Source organism: Argiope bruennichi, chromosome 9 (assembly GCF_947563725.1).
Source record: "Argiope bruennichi chromosome 9, qqArgBrue1.1, whole genome shotgun sequence".
Classification (NCBI taxonomy): domain Eukaryota; kingdom Metazoa; phylum Arthropoda; class Arachnida; order Araneae; family Araneidae; genus Argiope; species Argiope bruennichi.
In genome coordinates, this window is record NC_079159.1 from 128,001,425 (window position 1) to 128,023,003 (window position 21,579).

The following is a 21,579-nucleotide window of genomic DNA, read 5'->3' on the forward strand; positions in this document are numbered from 1 at the left end:
GCCTTATCCAAGATTCACGATTTTATGTGGGAGTAGGAGCGGACAGAAGAAAATATAATCTTTTTTTTTTTTTCCAAAATTATATGAGAATGTTCCGTGGAGAGCAACCCCGCCGATTTTAGCATAGATTCAGGGGTAGATGATACCTCGTTAGATTGCTGAAAAAGAATAAAGCAGAATGAAAGTGCCTCATCAGAGTTTTTATATATTTTATTTATTTGAAAAACTAACAATGCTTCACTGAATAAATTGTATATTACCTTTCAGTGACAATATTTACAGAATCAATCCGCTGTGATGCGAATACAGTATAAATAAGCATATATCAATCGATATATATATAAGTAATATGTTTTGATATACAGCCGAGATATTTTCCTTTGTAATTTACTCATATTAATCATGGTTATTTATTTTTAATAAAGCATTTTTTACATTTTTTAAAGCCTTTTCCGCAACATAGTTCTGCTATATAAATTTGTATATTGCTTTGAAGTGATTTCATTTTCTTATTCAATCGGTTATAAAATGAATGCAATATAAATACACACACATTAGTAGGCAGTTCGAAATATAAATACGAAGAATTAATATTTCAGAGATATTTTTTCTTTGTAATTCACTCTTATAACAATCATAATTATTTATTTTTAATAAAAAATGTAACAATTTAAAAAAAAACCTTTAATGCAACATAATTATTTAACTATAAGCTGTGATGTCAGAAAATATATTTATTATCGCTTTTTATTATCTGCTCTTAATTTAAAAGTCTTATATGAAGAGCGTAGGAGAAAAAAGTTAAACTCATGTTTTAACATTTATTCAAAATAAAATAGTTTACATGTTTTGTGGAAAGTTTTAAAGTGAATTTACGACTTTCTTTCACATGTATTGAAAGACATGCAACATTTAAATTGACATTTCTCTCCCTAACATCTTTTATCCATTTTTTTTTATTTCTATCATTGTTTTATTTTGCTCTCTCCTCTAAATGTTACTTACCTTATCGAATAAACAAAGAAAGCAAAATAAAAGTCGCTTCAGCCATTACTACTTTTTTCTTCACCTGAAAGACAAGTGTTATCGCTTTTCGATTCTCCGCTCTTTTTTCTTAACTTCAAAAGAAATACTGTTAGACATCTATCGATCTACATTTCGTGGACAGTATAAAGGGAAGAAAAAAAACTAACATTTGTTTTAAACCAATGAAATACAGGAACTTTGATGGAAAGAATATAAAGTTGGTGGAAAAAACCCAAAAGGCGGGAAATTTTATAAAATGCATACACATAAGATAGAACAGAAAACAGAAAACAAAACTTGGTGAGAAAATTTGTTTAAATAGAGGAAATATTTCTTAGTATTTAACTTAAAAAATTAGATGATTGATTGCATTCATGCTCAATAAAATCTGCTACAATTATTACATAGATTTATGTATACGAAATAAATTTCACATATCTTTTATTGGAAAAAAAAAGAGCTGTTATAGTTTCACTTAGAATGTGATCCAACTGAATTCAAGCAAATAACAGAGGGTCTCTTTTTCTCATTTATAGTCATTAAAATAGAAGTATTATAAATTTTAATGTATAGTTAATTATTTGTATAAATGATTGCAGTGTTTCATAAAGTCAGCCCCTGGTATAAAACTTTTTTTACTTACTTTTTGATTATATGATACAATCATAAAAAACAACATCTCTATGAATAATTATTACTGAATCATTACACTACTGGGTTCAATACTGGAATCAAACGAAGGAAGATGTCCATATCACCAAAGGTGTTCGACAAAGCTAATTTATTGAGTTATATTAACCGCAATACTGAAATTTTTGCCTTTTGCCAGTGTTTTTTTTTTTCTTTTTTTTTTTACTAAGTCATAAAATTTGACTAAACACTAAATAAAATTTTTTCCGTCATAAAATTTGTTTAAAATTTACAAAGAAGATTAATTATTTTTTTAAAAGAATTTTTTTTATTAAGTTCTAATAAAAGATTTGAGAGTTTTAATTTAAGTTCCAATGAAAAAAAAATACCGCTATTAATACCATACAAGTCATATACTCTTTTGATGATACATAGAAGACTATATATTTCTCAAATATCTTTATTCTCAATAGCAATACATAAATCTCGCAACACAAAATAAAGCAAAATAAAAAAGGCAAAATTTATACAATTTTCTTTAAAAATATAGAATTGAAATTGTGAATTGATTGACTGTAAAAAATTAATTTTAGTATAGTAAATTTATTTCATGGAAATGAAACATATATATTAAAACACCAGAATACACGAAATTATCCTCATATCCATAAAAGTATCAGCAATATCTACGAAAAACTTCAAAATTCCCACCATGAACCGATAACGCCCACTTTTGAAGGCCGTCACATATTACCTTTATTTGTTTTTTTATCGATCCACTTTAGGCAAAAACAAGAATTTTAAAAGCCATTACCATATTACAGCAACATAAATATCGCTTTAATTTTCTGACTAGACAATTACAAATATAAAATGGATTTTCTTTTCTTTCCAAAAAATTAAGTTCCTTTTATTCATAAAATGGCAGGGTTAGGATGATATTTTGTATATTGGTAATGCACTTTTATGGCATTCACACATTAACATATTAAATCACAATTGACAGCCATTTTTGACCACAATAAGCTTTCAAACGTTCGCATAGTTTATATACTATTTATAATACTTATAAGCGGCAAAGCAGCATAATCAATATTCTTTATAGACCAGGGTTTCGATCTTACATGCAGTTATTTTACACTAGTGGTCAACAGTATAAAAGTTCGAGAAATTTCACGCTTTTTCAAGAATAAGATCCCCAAAAGTAATATTTCTTTTCATTTAAAGTGATATTTTCTAGTATAAATGTGGTGGAGAAGTTTCAATCCATTACGCCGTCCATTGTGAAGCAATCGTCTGCAACGATTGTGTCATCTCGGTAGATTATTGCAAAATCACTCCGACTGCGAAGGATTTCATTTCGTTTGTTGCGTTGCAAGTGCATTTATTCTTCTGATTTTTACATTTAATCTTGAACTAAAAGCGATATTGTAAACTTTTCATTTTGTTCTCTTTTCTCTATTACCTTTAAAAATATTTTGAATTGTTTTACTAAATAATATCTTCCTACGTTTTTTTCTCTACCTATATTTATTATTTTAATACAAATTGGAATTATCTATTTTCCCCTCCAAAATCACATCTCTTTTAATTTTTTTTTCTCTGAAAACTTTTTAATGCCATATCATAATAAGTGAAATTATTGCCTTCTGTCTCTGCCTTAATACCTCTGTCGCTATTATTACATAAACAGAAGGAGCTTAAAAAACCAGAAGAGTTAAAATTATTTCGAATAATGTCGCGTTTACCAGCTGATAAATATTAAATAATCATGATAAAATTTATGAAATACTGCGTAAGGCTAAAATTTTGAGTGAGTCTGAAAATGTATCTCTTTTCTTTCTAACACTTCAAGAACGAGTGATGGTTTAGCCAGTATACAGAATAAAGCATATATTATTTGAGAAATTGGCTTAGACAGGAAATAATTTCATCTCTTTTATAAATAAAATAGGTATTTATATTATAATTTGTGCTCATGATTATGGTATTTTAAAATGGGAAGTTGTTTTTTTAACTTTTAATAACAATTTATTTGATGATACATTTTTTTATTAATACTGTTTTCGAAATATGCTGTTCCTATTAAATCATTTTATTATCATAAAAATAATTTTTAGTTACATTTAAAAACATTATGTAAATATTTAATATCTTAAAAATAGGGTTTAATGTTATACTTTAAAATATTTTAATAAAATAAAACGAGCAATATTTTGGAAAATAAAATCTTTGAATCATTCTAGTATTGATATTAAAAATGAGCGTTAAAATATCAGAAACCAGAATGGCGAAATCATAATAATATAATATAATATAATCATTTGCCATTATAAATTACAGACATATTATACCTATTTACCATTATACTTATTTTCTCATGCTAAGTAAGCGAAAAAATAACACGAATTCATTTAAAATACAATAATAGATTTGGATTTTAAATTAAAGTTTTATTTGTATATAAATGAAATTAAAAAGTTAAAACGAAATATTTTTGAAAATCATTTTTGCGGAGAACTTTTAGAAAAGAACTTAGAGCAAAACTTTTAAGTCGGATCATATGGTGTGTTTTAAAGTGTGCCATCAAATACCCTCTAAAGAATGAAACTACAGTCACTGCAACCATTCCTCTTATTTTAAAGAATATATAAGAAGAATCATTTTCATGTCTTATTTTCTTTTGAAGTATTTCCGATCTGTTCTTAGTCCCTTCTATCTTTTAAAAACGGTTATATTCCAAAGAATATTCTACCGTTTTGCTCTTTTCTTAGTAGATTTTGAAAGGCATTACAGTTTAGGAAGACTACATCTGCTCAGTTTCTCATTCTTTGGTAGACTCAGAGAACGAATAGTATTTGGCGGTGAAGGAAGCGGCGCCTGTTTGAAAAAAGCATTATTTCAATCTTTTGTAAAACTAAAATATCTTTGATCCATGTATTTAAGTTCTTCTTGTGGAATTATAAGGAATAATGGCTCTTTAGGTTATGCCCTTTATATGAATATTTAGCTAAATTATATAATATCGGTTACATAGTATATATTATAAAGTAATTATATATCATCAATGAATGCATTAAAAATTCTTTTATATATTTTAAACAACGCATTTATTGAAAATGTTATTTTATTTAACTTACATTAAGTTGAGCCATAGTACTTCAGAATACATTTTATAAATTACTTTCAATTTCAGGTGAAAAGAGTGACATATAAGAATCTACTCGCAATAAAATAACGAGAGACGGGAAATAAATTCTAAATTTCTTATTATCTCTTCTTTATGACGTGAAGAATCTTATCACTGTGAATTAACGCGAAATGAAGAAGAAAATTCCAAACATTCGCTTCTTTACTACATTTAATTCTTATCTCATTAAAATAACGCGAAATAAAGAATAAATTGCAAACTTCTTCCCTTTTCTTCGTAAAAGGTATTAAGTTAACATTGGTGTAACAGGAAATATGCTTGTGCAAATGATATTTATTAGCAAAATACCCACAGTCAAGAATATTACAGAGTATGTCAAAAAAGAAACATCTGCAGCATTAATTTTTTAAAAAAATATTTGCTTTCCCCCAAAAACTATTACCTTAATTTTTCCAAAATGATCTGATCTCCAAAGCAATACATCAATTCATATGATAAAAATCTATTAAAAATATACTTCTTGCATTATTAAATCTATGGATGAAATTATTTTAACTCAAAATAAACAAATTCCATTTATAGATTACAGACCCGAGAAAAAAATAAAATCCCTTCAATGATCTCAAAATGACAGAAAGATAAAATTCTTCAATTCCTAAGGGCTACATCTTAAATCTCTACGAATATTTCTGTTGAAATATTTTAAAAACTGTGGCCAAAAGTATTTCAGTAAAAGAGTGAACCAAAAAAAAAAGCCAAGAAGTAAGAAAGAGAGGGACAGTTTATAGATTTAGTGAATGTCTTCTCCTTACAGCTCGTCTGGACAAATGAAATATGTTATAGCTCTCGGCGGTTGTGGGAGAATCCCTTGTTTCTCAGATGGAAGCAATTCGATTATATATCTGAAGGGAGACAGCTTCGAGGGACCACCATTTTATGTGAAAGGGGATTTTCGAAAAGAGTGCCAGGGATTCAGAAAAGAAAACTATTTTCACCTTCCTTGTCGGAACCAACACAACTACTATTACAAATATAAAACTTTGAACGTGAAATGGAATAGATTTATAGTTGAAGAAGATGCCAAGTTGTATTTATTTTTCGGTCGGATTTATACTGAAAGCTTTATCAAGAGAATGAGTTTGATTTATTTTTTTAACTACAGAAGAAATTTGATTTAAAAAAATGTTTATCTCAACCAAATAAAAACAAAATTACAGTCAATAAAATCCATGTTAATTTAATAGCGTTAAAATAGTTCATCAGTGATTGGCACATTATTTAAATATATTATTGTGGTTAATGAATGCGCAGCACTTGCATTTTTCTAATAATCCTAATTTTCTAATAATTGCATCTAATAATCCTCTTGAGAAAAAACAAACTTTTCATTGGTTTGCTGTCATAAAATATGATTGCATCAACATCCTTTCTACTGCGCTGACCTATTAGTAATCGTGTTCGGCATTTCTATGAAGCGGCGTCACCTTCAGATGTCCCTATTAATTTATCGTTTGGTTTCTTAGTTTTAATTAACTACAACTTTCAAATACAAATTAATTTTAATAGAAATAATATTGTAAATCAATTTTAATAGACAATTTCTTTTAATTATCAGAAAAAAACGATAATAATTTAGCGTTTTTTTCTGATAATTAATTCATATCACTCCAGAAAGAATAGCGAGAACATTAATGTTTTCGAGCTTTTTTATGTTTTAGTTACATTATATTATCTGTACACATTATCTTAATTACATTATATTATCTGTAAATATTATCTTAATTTCATTAAATTATCTTAAATATTATATTAATTACATTTTATTATCTTAAATATTATCTGTAGCTTTGTACGTTTTGCGGTATTGTACACAGTGTTGAACGAATCAGCCAAGTTGATGAACAAAGAAACTCCACAAAATTGAAAAGAAAGGAACACATTTGGAGCTGGAAGAAGAGGTCGCCAATTACCCTAGTCTCGATTGTGAACATTAAAGGAATGTGTGTTTGGTCATATTAAAAAGGATGAGAGATAACTAATGAGTGATAGCGAAAAGTATTTTGCTTAAGGTCGTCATGCATAATAAAGAATAACCAAATACATTCTCCTGTTGGTCAACGGATTGTTACAAAGATATTATGAGATACGGTACCCCAAGTAAGATATACGAGAAATATCCAAAAGAAACAAAAACAAACGAAATGTTGGAAGTGGCTTCACTAAGCAAGTTTTAAGTGTCTGACAATGGTAGAACGCTAACAGAATCCGCCAGTGATATGAACAGGTGCCGTTCTTTATATTCCCCCACTCATACCTTTCATTTTGGTTCTTCGATTTTTATCCTTATACAATACACTTGCCAATTATTAATTATTAATGACCTTAATCCATATGAATAGCATAACACACAGGAATTTGACTTGAATACATGTACTTAATATACCTATAACCTAATAATTTGTTTCTACACAATAATTTTTTAAACTAATGTATGCCGAGTACAAGTTTTAAAACTAAGACAACATATCGAAAATATTGAATATTGAGTGAGTCGAAGAAATCACACTTTTCTTAAACTGAATACAGCGCTATAAAGAAATGGAGAAGATTTGCTTTCAAAATTAGAATCGATACATTTTTTTAGCCAAATTATACTAAATAACGATTCTTGTAAAAAGGTTGGATTTTAGATTTATAAAATATAAACCGTTTATATTAAATTCTATTTTTTTTTCTTGTATTGAATTCATTATTTTGTTGGTTCTTAAACAAAATTGTTAATTTCAAAGTAAAAATGAATCATCAATATCTTGAACAAGAGTTCGTTGGAAGGTAAATTCACAAATCAGTCTTTTTGTTTCCTTGCATTATTCATACATATTCTCTAAGAAATCTTAAGCAAATGCTTAACCCAATTAAATTTATAAATTTAAGAACACCCTTTAGCACACTTTGATGTCCACCCCCGAAATATCAATAATAACTACAAAAAATAACTATTATCACATCTATAAAACTTTTGAATTTTATTCTTTCTTACACTAAATAATGTTTAGCCTTTTAATTCCATATAATTTATGAAAACACTTAGAAAATATTTTAATATGTTAATTCACATATGGACAAATACATATTAATTAGAGCATATGAGAGAATCACAAGACACATACATTTTAAATGGTGATGAGAATTGGATCTTCAGAGAGCAATATGGAGAGATATGGCTGAACCTTTGTGAAAAAAGGGCTGCTGTTCCATTGTCACATATGGACAAATATCCATTAATTAGAACTATGAGAGAAACACAAGACAATAAGCATTTATTTAAATGTTAATGGCATATAAATAATGGAATATAAAAGCGCAAGAGAAGTTGTAAGACGAGTTTATTTCGAATTGTTCAAATACAAAGTGAATATATTAATATTTTCTGAAACCTTCGAGATTTTCACGAGCTTCTATATTTCAAAAATTATGATGTAAAAAACCTTTTGAGAAATGTTTCTGAGAATTATTTCTATTACACATATGTGTTATGGAAGCACAACTTTACGAATGGAATTATTCAGGTAGTTTCTACACCAAAACTGTTGATGTGTCAGTAATTTTGAAAACTTTCGTCAACACGAAAAACTGTAAATTTGTCTTTATGCATCCAAACATCTCAAATGTAACACACAATGAGCTGGATCATAGAAAATTTACATGAAATCTTTACACAAAGTTTGTAAATAGGCATAAAACTTAGAACATCTATTGAAAGAAATATTTTTCAAAGATTTCGTATTCCACTTTCTTCACACCTGTATTATATTGAATAATCAATGCTGCAATTTTCGTAATTGTTTTTGACGAATCTTTTATAAAAGTCATGCTCAGTTCTGATGTAATTATAGTATGCATTCTCAGTTGTTTTATACTTTGTCTCCATTCATATTTAATAAAATGATTCTTTCATTCTGATATTTATTCCAATGTACGTTACTACAGTATGCAGTGAAGTTTATCGTTTGATATTAAGTAAAAATGCATTATCGTTACCATAAGTTAATTTTATTTCTTCAAAGGTTTTGTGAAAATAGAAAAATCAGTTTTACCATCTTATTGACGACATACGATTTATTGATTTTGGACAATTTAAGGTAGAAAAAACAAGTTTTCTTGACCCAAATCAAGGAAATATGGAAATTATATCATTAACAAATGATAGGGACTAACTGAGATACAAAGGTGATTGCGGACATTCTAGTGGTTATTTCAACAAAAGACGAAATTATAAAGTCTTATTGTGTAGGACATGTCCACATTTGTTCTTAATAACACTTTTTAAAGCAAATTTTAGAGTGAAGGATGCAAAAATTCATTGAATTTAGATAGATTGAAATTCCATCTTGTATTTAGATAATTCTGAAGAAACACTTACCAACCGAATGTGAGCAAATCAAGCGAACCAAGCTGCCTGCCACAATAACCTCAGATGAGAAGGCAAATATATATTCGATGTTTCGAACTATAAATGTATGCAGATCCATAATCCAATCCATCATCCAATGATTAGACAGTTTGTTAGAAGGCATTTTGTTAGGAAAGAAATACATCTAATGTAGCATTTCATTTGTATATTTTGCCAAGCATGAGATATGAGTAATATGCGATACTTCTAATTAAATTTCCCTTACACAAGCAGTCACGTATAAAAATAGTTTTCCCCGCCAAATTCTCTGACATTCTGGGGAAATATCTTGGACATAAACATACAATGTTTTATCATTTCATGGCATAAAAATTCAGATAAGGAAATCGATAGTAAGTAAATGAAAAAGACAAGCTGTAAGAAGTTTGACTGGCTATTATGAAAAAAAATATTTTTGAAAGAAAAGGGCTATAATATCAACATAAAAAACTACCTTCCGTAGACATCGGAACAGAGTATTTCTTTCTAACTCCTTATCACGTCTCAAAGTTTCTCAAGGGAGTGCTCTGTTTCAGTTTTGCTGATTTTTCTGGGATGTCCAATCCTTCAAAACAAGTGGCAGGAGTGAAATTGAGGTTTATAAAGAAAGTATCCTCTATGAATTTCTATTATGTTCTCACGCAATTCCTTAAAAGTGAAAACAATCGATTTTTGGAGCTCTGAATCTTGACAAGTCCAAAAGGTTAAGTCTTCACTTGCTAATCACTAAAAAAATTATGCAAAAAAATTTTGTTTTGATATTCAGTTCGCATTAAATGTCTAAATCTGGAAAAATAAATATAAAACATAAAAAATCTGCATTCAGATTAAAATTAAGCAGGTTATGAATTTTGTTTTTGTTTTTATTAAGGGTAAGTCCTTCATTTTAATTAATGACAATTATTCGTAAAAGTTTCTTCTTCTATGTTCTATGAAATCTTCACCTTTATTGGAAGATATGAAGTTTTAAAATTAAATTGCATGTTTTAGGATTTCAAAAAGTCGCTGTATTTTCAATTCTAAGAAGTAATCTTTCTGCATAAATTGTTAATGTGCGTGATTTATAAATATATATTTTTAATAAGAGTGCATTGTTCGCGTTTTTTATTGATTTTACAGTTTTTGATGAAATATCCCAGAACTCATCACATAAAGGTGGTTGCAATTCTAGTTCCACCTCCAATCAATATAATAATTAAACCAATTAGAGTAGGTTAAATGATGTTAATTTCATAATTTTTTTTAAATTCAGAATTATTCATCAAATAATAACTTTGTGGCTCTTGAGAACAGGATTGATTTAATGAAGGCATCCTTATCCGCACACTTTTTTCTGCAGACTCTTCAACTAATATGACGCATCACTCGATAGGTGGGTATGACAAGGAATATTGAAGAAATTAAAGATGGGCAGAAATTTATTTTGGCAATGTGAATCTTGAGAGAAAATTAACTGTTTCTAGCTTTACCCATATAATTTTAATGCAGGTTCTGCGACTAATTTTGTGACTTTGGTATGCGTCTTCAGCCATGCATTTTTATAGCCGATGATATGTACATTTTCCTCAGTAACAAAAATAATGATTATTTTAATTGCGTTTATCCAATGTTTTATTACTTGAACAATTTGGACAATATTTAGGGCTCTATTTTTCATATCGAAATGTTTTAATGTCAAATTTAGGACAATATAACTTGAATTTGTTTGTGCAACGTGTTTTATAAATGGGCAATGTTTATTAATGAGCAATATTATTATTTAAAACTCGGTTTGTACGTCAACAATCTGGAGTGGTTGAGAATTCTAGGATTTAGTCTATCCAAATATCAAGAACATTGTCTAATACATATTTCTCTGACGAGGTGAAGAATGCTTTGTTGGTTTTTACTAAGACCAGTTTTTTATGTTGACTTCATTTGATTCAAAATGTATAATACATTTCTTTTACTGCTATGTAATTAATTGATTGGTAAAATTGATTTTTCTTTGCTCCTCTATCTTTAACAATTGTCTGATAAGTTCTAATATATTTTAAAACTTGTATGATAGGGATGCTACAGAATATTAATAATATAAATTAAAAATCTTTAAATTCTATATCGAAGCCTATAAAAGTATTATACTAAATTTTACAAGGCATTAAACTTTTATAAACTAGTGTTTGTGCTCAAGGTACTATTTAGCAAGAAGGTTCAAAATAAATCCACCGTATCAGTATCGAATATACATATAATAATAGTTAACAGTTAAGTTATGGTTACAGCGACAAAATTCCAAAAATATTGGAATGTGTTCTCCATAGCACCAACTTTTATTTATTGGAAACATAACAAAAATAATGAATAGCGCTGGCACGGCACCTGTGACATGAAAATCGTCATCAGTAGACAGAATAAGAAGAAAACTGAAAACAATAATAGCAGAGAAGCAACACATTTTATTGTGTTTGATAAATTTACGAATTGCCGTACTTCAACCATAATGAAACTTTTGCTTGTTACAGATGGTACTTAGAACCAAATCGCATACCATGACGAGCGTAATCTGTTGAACTTCACGTCTCTGATAGGCACACCACATTTGTTTTTTTTTTCTTCTTAGTATATCAAGTGGTCTTTTGATGTTGTTTGTGCTACAGATACTTCACCAACGCTTACAAAAAATTATTTTGCTATAGAGAACACATTCCAATAAAAAAAATGGTGTTGTCATTTGTAAATTTTAAAATTTCGCCATTGTAACCGTAACTATCAGAACATAACTATTGTTTTCAATATGATTCTTGAGAGCATGCTTCACAATATCTTGAAACAAAATTTTATTCCGTTCTTGTGAATGCTACGATGTTTACGGTCTTATATATCGGGATGGTTTTTTTTTATAATCACTCTTCGCTTTTAAACGAAAATTGCGATAATATTATTTTATAGAAGGGATTAAGCATACTTATTCCTTCGTTTTATAAACAACTAAATAGAAAAGAAATATTCAGGATTCTTTTTAAGAAAAAATAAAATTAATTTAATAACTTGCTTACCTTCTCTTCAAGATGCATTTTTAAAGCGGCTTTACATTAAAAATCGCCGTATTATTAATTGTAGTCATTAGTTTTTTTGGAAAAATTAAAATAAATTTTCTTGTTTATTGTCCACATAAAAGTATATTAAACATCTTTTAGTTAATTTTCTTTTCCGAATGCTCCATGAGTTAATTATTATCATTAATATCGGGAACCATGCATCTAGCTGCCCCATATGTAGAGATACACAGAATAGAATTATCTATAATGAGATGAACTAATTATATCCTGCGCAAAAATCCCGCAGCGTGAATATGTTTTATTCAATCCCTCAGATTTAAAAATAATTAGAAAATAATTTAAAGCAATAGAATAACACTATAGAGTTTAGTAGAGCTATCAGTTCAGTATCTTATTAAAAATAAAACTCCAGTAACATTAAAAAATGCAGTCGTTTATTGCATTAATGGTGAGGAATTTTGGAAGTGTAATTTTTAAGGCCTTATCTTAAATTAAATTGATCCTAAAATGTTTTGTTCTTTTTTTTGGCAAATATCCAAAATAAATTTGAACATTTCTAATTTAAAGGCAAATTAATTCTAGGATGGCTGTGAGTTCAAAATGTTTTAGTCGTTAAATATTTGTGCCAATTCTTTAGAAGAAGAACAGTTTTAAGGAAGGCATTTATAAATATTTGCCTTTCGTCTGAATTTTTCATAAGACAAAGGCAAGTAAATTAAAATGTAAATTATTAATTTTTCTTTAAATGCTCAGGTAATATTTGCAGTTAGATGTAGGTGAAGTTACTAAATTGCTAAAACTCTCAAATACGATGATAGCTTCAAAAGAATATCTGGACTCAATGTTACTTGTAAGAAAAAGAAACATATTAGGCTACATTATGGTGAATTAATATTTAATTTTTTTTAAAAAACATGGAAAAATCCTTTTCCCAGGAAACTATGTCATATCTTTTTCTTACCGTTATATTTAATTATTGCAAAACTTTTTTTGTTCCTAATCCTTAAACGATGAAGATTAAGAAGTTCTCCAAATTACTATAGTCGAAGTCGTTAAACCCGAGATAATTAAACAAAAGTTTGTTTCTTAAGCATTCTACAGCGAGTGTGTTAAGAATTAAATTTCAGCAGGGAATGCAGATCCGAGTTTTTAAGCTTTCCACAGCCACAAAATGTAATTGCATTTAGAAGACTGTAATTAGCCAACAATGACAACTATGACCGAATTGTTCAAAAATGATTCTTGTTTTCCCATAGCTAATTAACGGCAAGGCCAAGTACGGAAGGCTTTTCATTCCTTCTCATCCTAAGATAGAATTATCTTTTGATTAGTAAAGTTTAAGAAATTATCCTATCTCAGTGTTTAATTATCCTCATATTAAATATAATAAAAAAGTAATTTTTTTTAGTTCTGCACGGAATTTATTTCCTATATCCGTCTTTGGCGAATATTCAAATCTGTATAAAAATGTAGGAAATTAAGATTTATAGAATAATGAATACAGACAAGGGTTTTAATATTTGATATTAAGGTTGTATATTGTGGAAATAAAAAAAAATGTGTTTGATTAATTTAAATTAATTTTAAAATTATTTATCTCTATTATTCAATATTACTTTATTTTATCATGAATGAATTTTGATCCTGGATAAAAAAATTTAGTTTTAAAATAAAAGAAAAGCTTCAAAAAAACTTTTTGTTTTTGTATCCGATTCACTTTTTAACTTAAACCTGGCAATCAATTCTCATTCAAAAGTGCTAGTAAAACTATTATAGAGAAATAAAAATATGTGAATTTTCAAGATAAAATGTTTCTTTTCTTCTCCGGTTTTAAAAATACCACATTGATTCCTTAGTATCTAAATACTAGGCTATGAGTACCTGTTTTCCTTCATGAAACCATTGATCTATAATAAACAAAGCAAAAAAACCCGTTTTACATACGATAAATAGTGGCCGATATAGGCAAATTCTATGAAGAATATTCATTTCAAGAGGTATATTGAGGTAAATGAAGGTGATGATAAAGATTTGATAATTCTGGTGCTTATAAAATCCGATGCAGAAGATAAACCCTTCCAACCAGTTTCGAGTAGAAACCGAATGGAACTATGTGATTTCATATCAAATAGTCATCTGATAATTTGTCACATCGTTCTTGTCGTTTAAATCTTCATGATAATGAAGTATTAAATAAAGTATTGTTTCTAAATTCTTGGGGGTCTTACTCCCTTTCATCATCTTGGTGCAGTTGATGAAATCATTCATTTTGAGTGAAGTTAAAAGAATAATTTAAAAAATTGGAAAAATGAATAATATCATGTATTAGCAAAGTTTCTATAGAAAAGAAAGAGTTCGCGAATGGAAAGATATTTTTCAGATCTTTTGATTTGATTGCTGTAGTAAAATTTTTATGCTTGGATAATTACGTGAAAATCTTCACATTCAAATTTATTTCAATCATTCGGAATTCACTCTGGAAACGCAAATTCGAAGTTCCACATAAACGTGAAAACGCATTCCAATGTAAAACATATAAAAATGCCGTTTTTCTGTTGATGCAAGTAAGAATACCTTTCCCCCTCCAAATCGATATTTTTTTACCTTCTGTGCTGCATAGAAAGTTGAGAAAAATATCGTAAAATATAAGTATGGACGCTTTTATTTCCATTTGCATGCAAAAGCGATCAATCATTTCATAGGAACGAGTTTTGAATCATGATGGAGGTGGAATGCGTTTCGCTGCCTTCCAGGGCAACAAGGGAATTTCGAAAAGATATTCTCATGGCAAAGATCAAATTTTCATCATTCACGTGATACATAAGATTTAAAAACGCAAGAATTTACAATGAAATAGAGAAATTGCAAAAAGTGTGGAATCTAAAAAGTAGAATTATATGATATATTATGATAAAGGATTTTATTTCAGACTTTTATATTTAAAAAATATATAATTTTTTTTAAAAAAAATTCTGCTATAACGATGAAAACATAAAGTATTAGAGCAATATTTCTTGATAATACGGAAATCAGAATTTCAAAAAATATATTGCAACATATGTAATCTATTTTTTTAATAAAGTGAAATATGTGTTTAAATCTCTATCATTTTATATCCTACTCACATGCAATAAGTTTAATCAATTTTTCCTGGAAAGTACTAATGATTAAATATGTTAATGATTTTTAAAATGCAAACAGCTTTCAAAGTAATTCTTCCTTCAAATTCTTCTGTCATTTTGAAATCAACTGAAGTGTTAATCACATTTAATTATTTTAAATATTTGCCTTTTTTTTGCCAAATTCTGCAATCTTATACTAAAAACTCTTTTTCAACTGATATACTTATTTACTAAAACAAAAGCTTTTGGTAATTAAACAGATCATATTTTTAGCTTTAAGACTCGAAATTTAATTCTAACTTTTGTATTTAGTATACTATTTTTCCAAATAAAGTTTAAAAGTAATTCAATTTTATAAATCAAAATGTTGTAAACAAAAAAAATCGATAAATTAAAGGAAAGAGCAAATAATGGTAACTTTCCAAAAAATTATTTACTTTAAGAACGGTTTGAAAATATATGTAGAGTATTTTAGAGAAAAAGTTAAGGGTAGCGCGTCTTCCCAGTGATCTGGGCGTCCTGGTTTCGAGTCCCGGTTCGGGCGTCGTTGTTCTTCATCTGTTCTATCTGTGAGATGTGTGAATGTGCCCCCTTGTAAAAAGGGGCTGTGCAAGCGAATGTGATGCGTGAGTAGCAAAATCGTATTCTTGGCCCTAATTTGCGCTACTAAAAAACAAGAGATGTTCTCTTTCGGTTTAAATTCGATCAGCGGGGCTTGTCCATGGCAAATGCCGTCAGAAACAACATCAACAGAGAAAAAGTGAAGCTTCATACAAACGTATATCTCAAAATTATCATTTATACGATGCTGCTTTTGAATTATTTTTGGCAATAAAAAGTTGAAATATACTTGTTATGTTTTAGCAGCAATTTTTGAATAATTAGTGACATTTTTGTATTTTCAGCAGAATAATGATGAAGAGCACTTTTTTTTCACCATAAAAGTGTTTTAGAACCAAATTATTTTTATAAGGAGAAAATTCTCTCTAACGTATTCTACTCTAACGTGTGGAAAAAAAAACCCAGTAAAAATCTTTAAAAATAATGTCTAATTGATGTACTGTTCTAATTATTTTGAATATGAAAAAAAATAAATTAAATGGCTTTACTAATTGATCTGAATCATTCTATTGTTTTATTGCAAGGATCAATGCATTGTTTTATATGAAAAATGTGTTTTCTTTAAAGCTTATTAGAAAACATCAGTTATCAATTGGCAGACGCAACTCATAGAAATATCTATTCTATCCTTTTGCATTACGTATTAATTAATGAATTCTGTGCCAATGGTCTTTTCTACAGTTTAAAATAGTCAAATAGATGGAGGAGACAAAGTGGCAAATTTTTAGAAATGTATCGTATTTCCGTTTGTTAAAGAAATATTTAAAGAATAAACATGGATAAATATCAAGTACTTTTAATTTACAACAATTTCTAACAAGTAATTTAAACTTTTTTTCGCCAAACAACATTTTAAAATTCCATTCTTTCTTGATTACCCTAGGAAACAAGAACTATTTCTAAAGGGTAAGTTACATTAAAGGATTCGCATTCCAAAGAGTTAAAGCCGATGAAATGCATAATGTAAAAGTAATATGAATGCGAATCAGCAAAGTTCTTTTCTACTCTTGTTGACGTTTAGACATTCGAAGAAACATCTATTTTATGTCTTTATCCCTTGCTTCTAGAACATTGACATCCGTGGCAACATCAAAATGTCATTCAATATACAATAAATAAAAGATGTCAAAGTAGTAGTAAAGGAATTATACCGAAATTTGACAGAGTTTTGTTAAAATATCCATTTGCATAAATCCGTACTCAAAGTTTTATCGCATAAGTTGTGATAATATAGTAGATAATTTAGTCCTTAATTTCATTTTTAAACGAAAAATATATAAATAAAGATATATTTTATATATTTTTCTTTAGATATTTGCTAAATTGATAGGAGATACTTACATCTAAAATAAGTTTGAATAATTGCTCTAAAATTATTTAAAATCATGTTATTTTCAAGAGTTTGGGTAAGAAATTTTATAAAAACTATTTTGATGTATTTAAATATTAATTTAATGTAGAAAAATTGATATTATGTGAAAAATAAGAGATTTCTTCCCTACATTTTTATATACTTCAATTAATTAAACCTCCATTACACCTCCTCATGTGTAGTCAAAGCTGATAAAGCTACGCTTTATGATGATAGTTTTCTCTTTAGACATCTGTCATTAAAGCTTACAAAATGACTTATCTCTTTAATAGATTGTAATCGTTACTTTTACTCTAGAAATTTTGAGCCTTCTAAATACCTATTTATCGATGTAAATTTTATTCTCAAAACCGACAACAGAAAACTACCTTTTCTTTTTGGAGAATTTAGTTTGAAATTTGAAACAATTTTAGGATAATAACGCTAGACTAGTTATTATTAAAATAATCGATTGTTTTGTTAAGGTAGTAATATTTATAATGAGCTACGATCCTTACCACACTTTTATTTGCTTTATGTACCTTAGTAAGTATATCTGGCTGACAGCAGCTACTTAAGAGCGCAATTAGTAAAATAGATTTAGTTCCTGATTGTCGCTTATCTTGTTTGCCTTGTATTTAATAACTTACCGAGTTATTACAGTTTAATTATATAATTGTATGCAATTGGAAAAACACCGAATCGTCATAAATAAGTGAATTAAAACAAAGCATATAGTTGAAAATTCACTTCTTTATTTAGTTTTTCCCCCATTGCTTGTTTCTTTTTTCCACTGTTCTAAATTTCTGAAAGAATAATTCTGAGGGTTTTTTTTCCCTTACTAAATATTTTAAGTACAGTTCATCTCTTTCTAGAATTCATTGAAAAAGATCGTCTACAATGTACAGAATCAATTGGCGTATGTATATTTTAAATTAACAAAAGGGAATAGAAAATCAAAAAGCGAAAAAACGTTTCTATTCAAATATAGAAAAAGCAATAATTAAAGAATTAAATTGTCATTTATACCATCTTTTGAGTCTACGAGAAAAAGCGCATTTCTAGAAAGGAATGAGAGTTAAACTAAGCAAAGGCGGATGACGAGATGTGTGTGAGAAGCTTCAATTAGTCCGAGCTTATAACTTTAATAGATTTGAGAAAAATACCAAATTCATTTAAAAACATTTTCTCTGTAAATACTTAAATAATTCTTTTCCGATTGCACAAAGTAAGAAAAGCAATTTTAAACCTTCCAGTACTGATGTAAAATTTTAATCATAACATGTGACAATCCCTTGTAATTATACAATTGTGTCGTGTAAAAGTTCTACTGAAAATTGTTATTCATTTTTGTTCTGAAATTATGCATTAAAACTTATAGAAGCGAAATAAAAAGCATCGCATTTCCAAAACCAAACAAAAGCCAAACAAAAAATGTTTTGCGACTGTTAAATAATTTATCATTATTTATTTATTAAACATTGGTTAGTTAAAATTAAGGTTCAATACCATATGTAAGATATATAAGGTATATACCATATATAAGATATTTATTATAAGATTATATCTTTCTATTTTAGATTTTGTTACATCTGAGATAATTTGCAAGCCGATGATTATAATTATTATTAATACAATTTTAACATGCTGTATCTCCTTCAGATCATAAGGTATATCATTATAATAACAAATAACAAAATAACAATATTTAAAAATAACAAGTCATTAGAACTTTACTTTTGAATGAGCGAATTTAATGCACGAAATCTATTTAGGAAATTGTCCTTTTGATGAATTCCATAATTCTATTGTTGTATTTTAAGAGAAGATATGTTTCCGCAATAGCTAGACTTTTAAAATTCGTTCAAAGCTATTTTGGCGGCACTTTAAGAGGACACTAAAGTAAAAGCAGATTTGACTTTTCACTAAGTTTCACTTAAGTGGATATTTTTATATCCAATTTCATTGGATATTTTTTTTTAAGATTATGAAAAGAAAAGAAACAAAAATACTGAGAATTAATTTGTAAATATTTTAAAACCAATTGTTAAAAACTAATATAAGATTTAAAAAAATGTTAACTTTATTTATATGCTCTAAATTTTGGCGTTTATTTGGAAAATTAAATTTAAAAACCTAATAAACTATTTGATTCTGTAACATCATCGTTGAGCTGGATAAAGGATTTGAATGTAAGGGATTATTTTTTTGTAATTACGTACAACATGAATGTTGCAAGTCATTACAAAAGCATTTAATGAAATGAAGCAGTCCTTTTAATATAAAGCCGAATTTTATCAATGGAAAAGCTTTATATATTTAATAGAACACATTATTTTAGAGAATTCCTTTCCTTTCCCCATTTTACAAAAATGATACTTTTTTCCTTGATAACGCTGTCAGCATGAATCACTGAGTAAATAAGTTTAACTTGACATCTTCAAATCTGCGTTTAGCCTATTTTATATTCAATATTCTATATTTGGGAAAACAGATATTTATAGAGATCTGACAAGAAAATTCTCGGGGCTGAAAATAATTTTCTTTTCATGTACACCCAGCAATCTTTTTGAAAATCCCCTCTATCATAAAAGTGAGGAGTTTTATTCCCGGAAGCTGCCTCGTATTCAAATTTTTAATCGAATCGCTTCCCTCTTCGAAACAAGGGATTCACCAGAGACCCTTTACATATTTTATTTACTCGGCCAAGCTAGAAAGAGAGAAGACACTCGCTAAATTTATAAATTGTCCCATGCTTCCCTTTTTGTGAGGAAAAAGGAACATGGGGGAATTCATTAATCTTTTAGCGTTTTCGCATTTTTCTTGTCCTTTATTACAATTTATTTGACCAAATTTTTGAAGATTTTTAAAATAAATATTGTGGAACTTAAAAAAAAAATAATAATAAAGCATATTGCATCAAATATATTATTATACTTCTATTTTTAAATTTCTTTAAATGCTGTGTTTTGCTTGTAACTCCTCAAGGTAAATAAAATTCTCTAATGATAATACATTTGAACACTAATGAAGATAATTTTTTTTCAAAATACGTATTCATATCTTTAAAAAATAGGAATGGAAAGACATATTTGAAAGTTTTACGTTTTTATCATTTTACCTTTAAAACGATTAACCTTTAAACTTTCCATTGTAAACGATTTTTCTAAGAAATATTCCGCAAAATACAAAATATTAGTAATTTTTCTATCATATTTTACCAAGAGGTTATTTTTCAACGTGTTCCTTTTTAAGTTTGATTTTTCACGAATGAATTAAATTCATGGTTTTTTTTTTCATGGTTGAATTCAATTTTATTGTCCATATTTTCCCAGCTTCTTTTAAAGGGAAAAATGTTTGTCAGAAAATAAATTGTTTTTTATACAAGGAAACACCTAAAACATCTTTCAATAAAGAATAATATAATCTATGTAATTTTTCAAGAAATGCATGCCATTCCGCTCTTGCTTATTAACAGGGTCTTGGAAAAGTAATGATTACGTGTGTTTTAAAGTTAGCCTTGTTAGAATATGCAAATAAGTTGCACAATAAGTGAACAAGAAATTTTTGCAGTACCATGCTTTCAAAAACCAAAAATGTGCAATTCTCAATCAGTAAGCAGCAGATTCAACATTTTCGTACAGCGAAAAAAACACACATTGTTTTAAATAAAGGTCGATAACAAATATCACAAAAGAAAGAAGAAAAAAAAACGTAATTACTTTAAAATTTATTGTTAGGAAGGGAATTTTTGTTTCTGTTTTTTTAAACGTTTCATGATGCAATAACTCTTTTTCTTATTGAAAATTCCATTTATTGAGATATTTTTATGTGAAACCTCTTATTTTACAAATATTCCCTGATTTGGTTTCAGAAAAAGCCGGATGAAAATCTTAATTCATTAATTAATTTTTCCAATACATTGTTATTTAATGTAAAATTTAATATATATCTACATATTCAAAGAGCAATTTTATTTTAAACATTGTTTCAACATATAAATTTATTCTGATTAAAAAGAGTTATAAAAATCGACAAAGATTTGTAAACTATGAGTTTAATTGCTAAAAAAATCGTCATAAATATTATGAAACCTTTGAGTAAATTTTCCACATAATCTCCAAAAGGCAGCACTGATCGAATGAGTCGCAGTGAAATTACATTTAATTATTACAATTATTTTA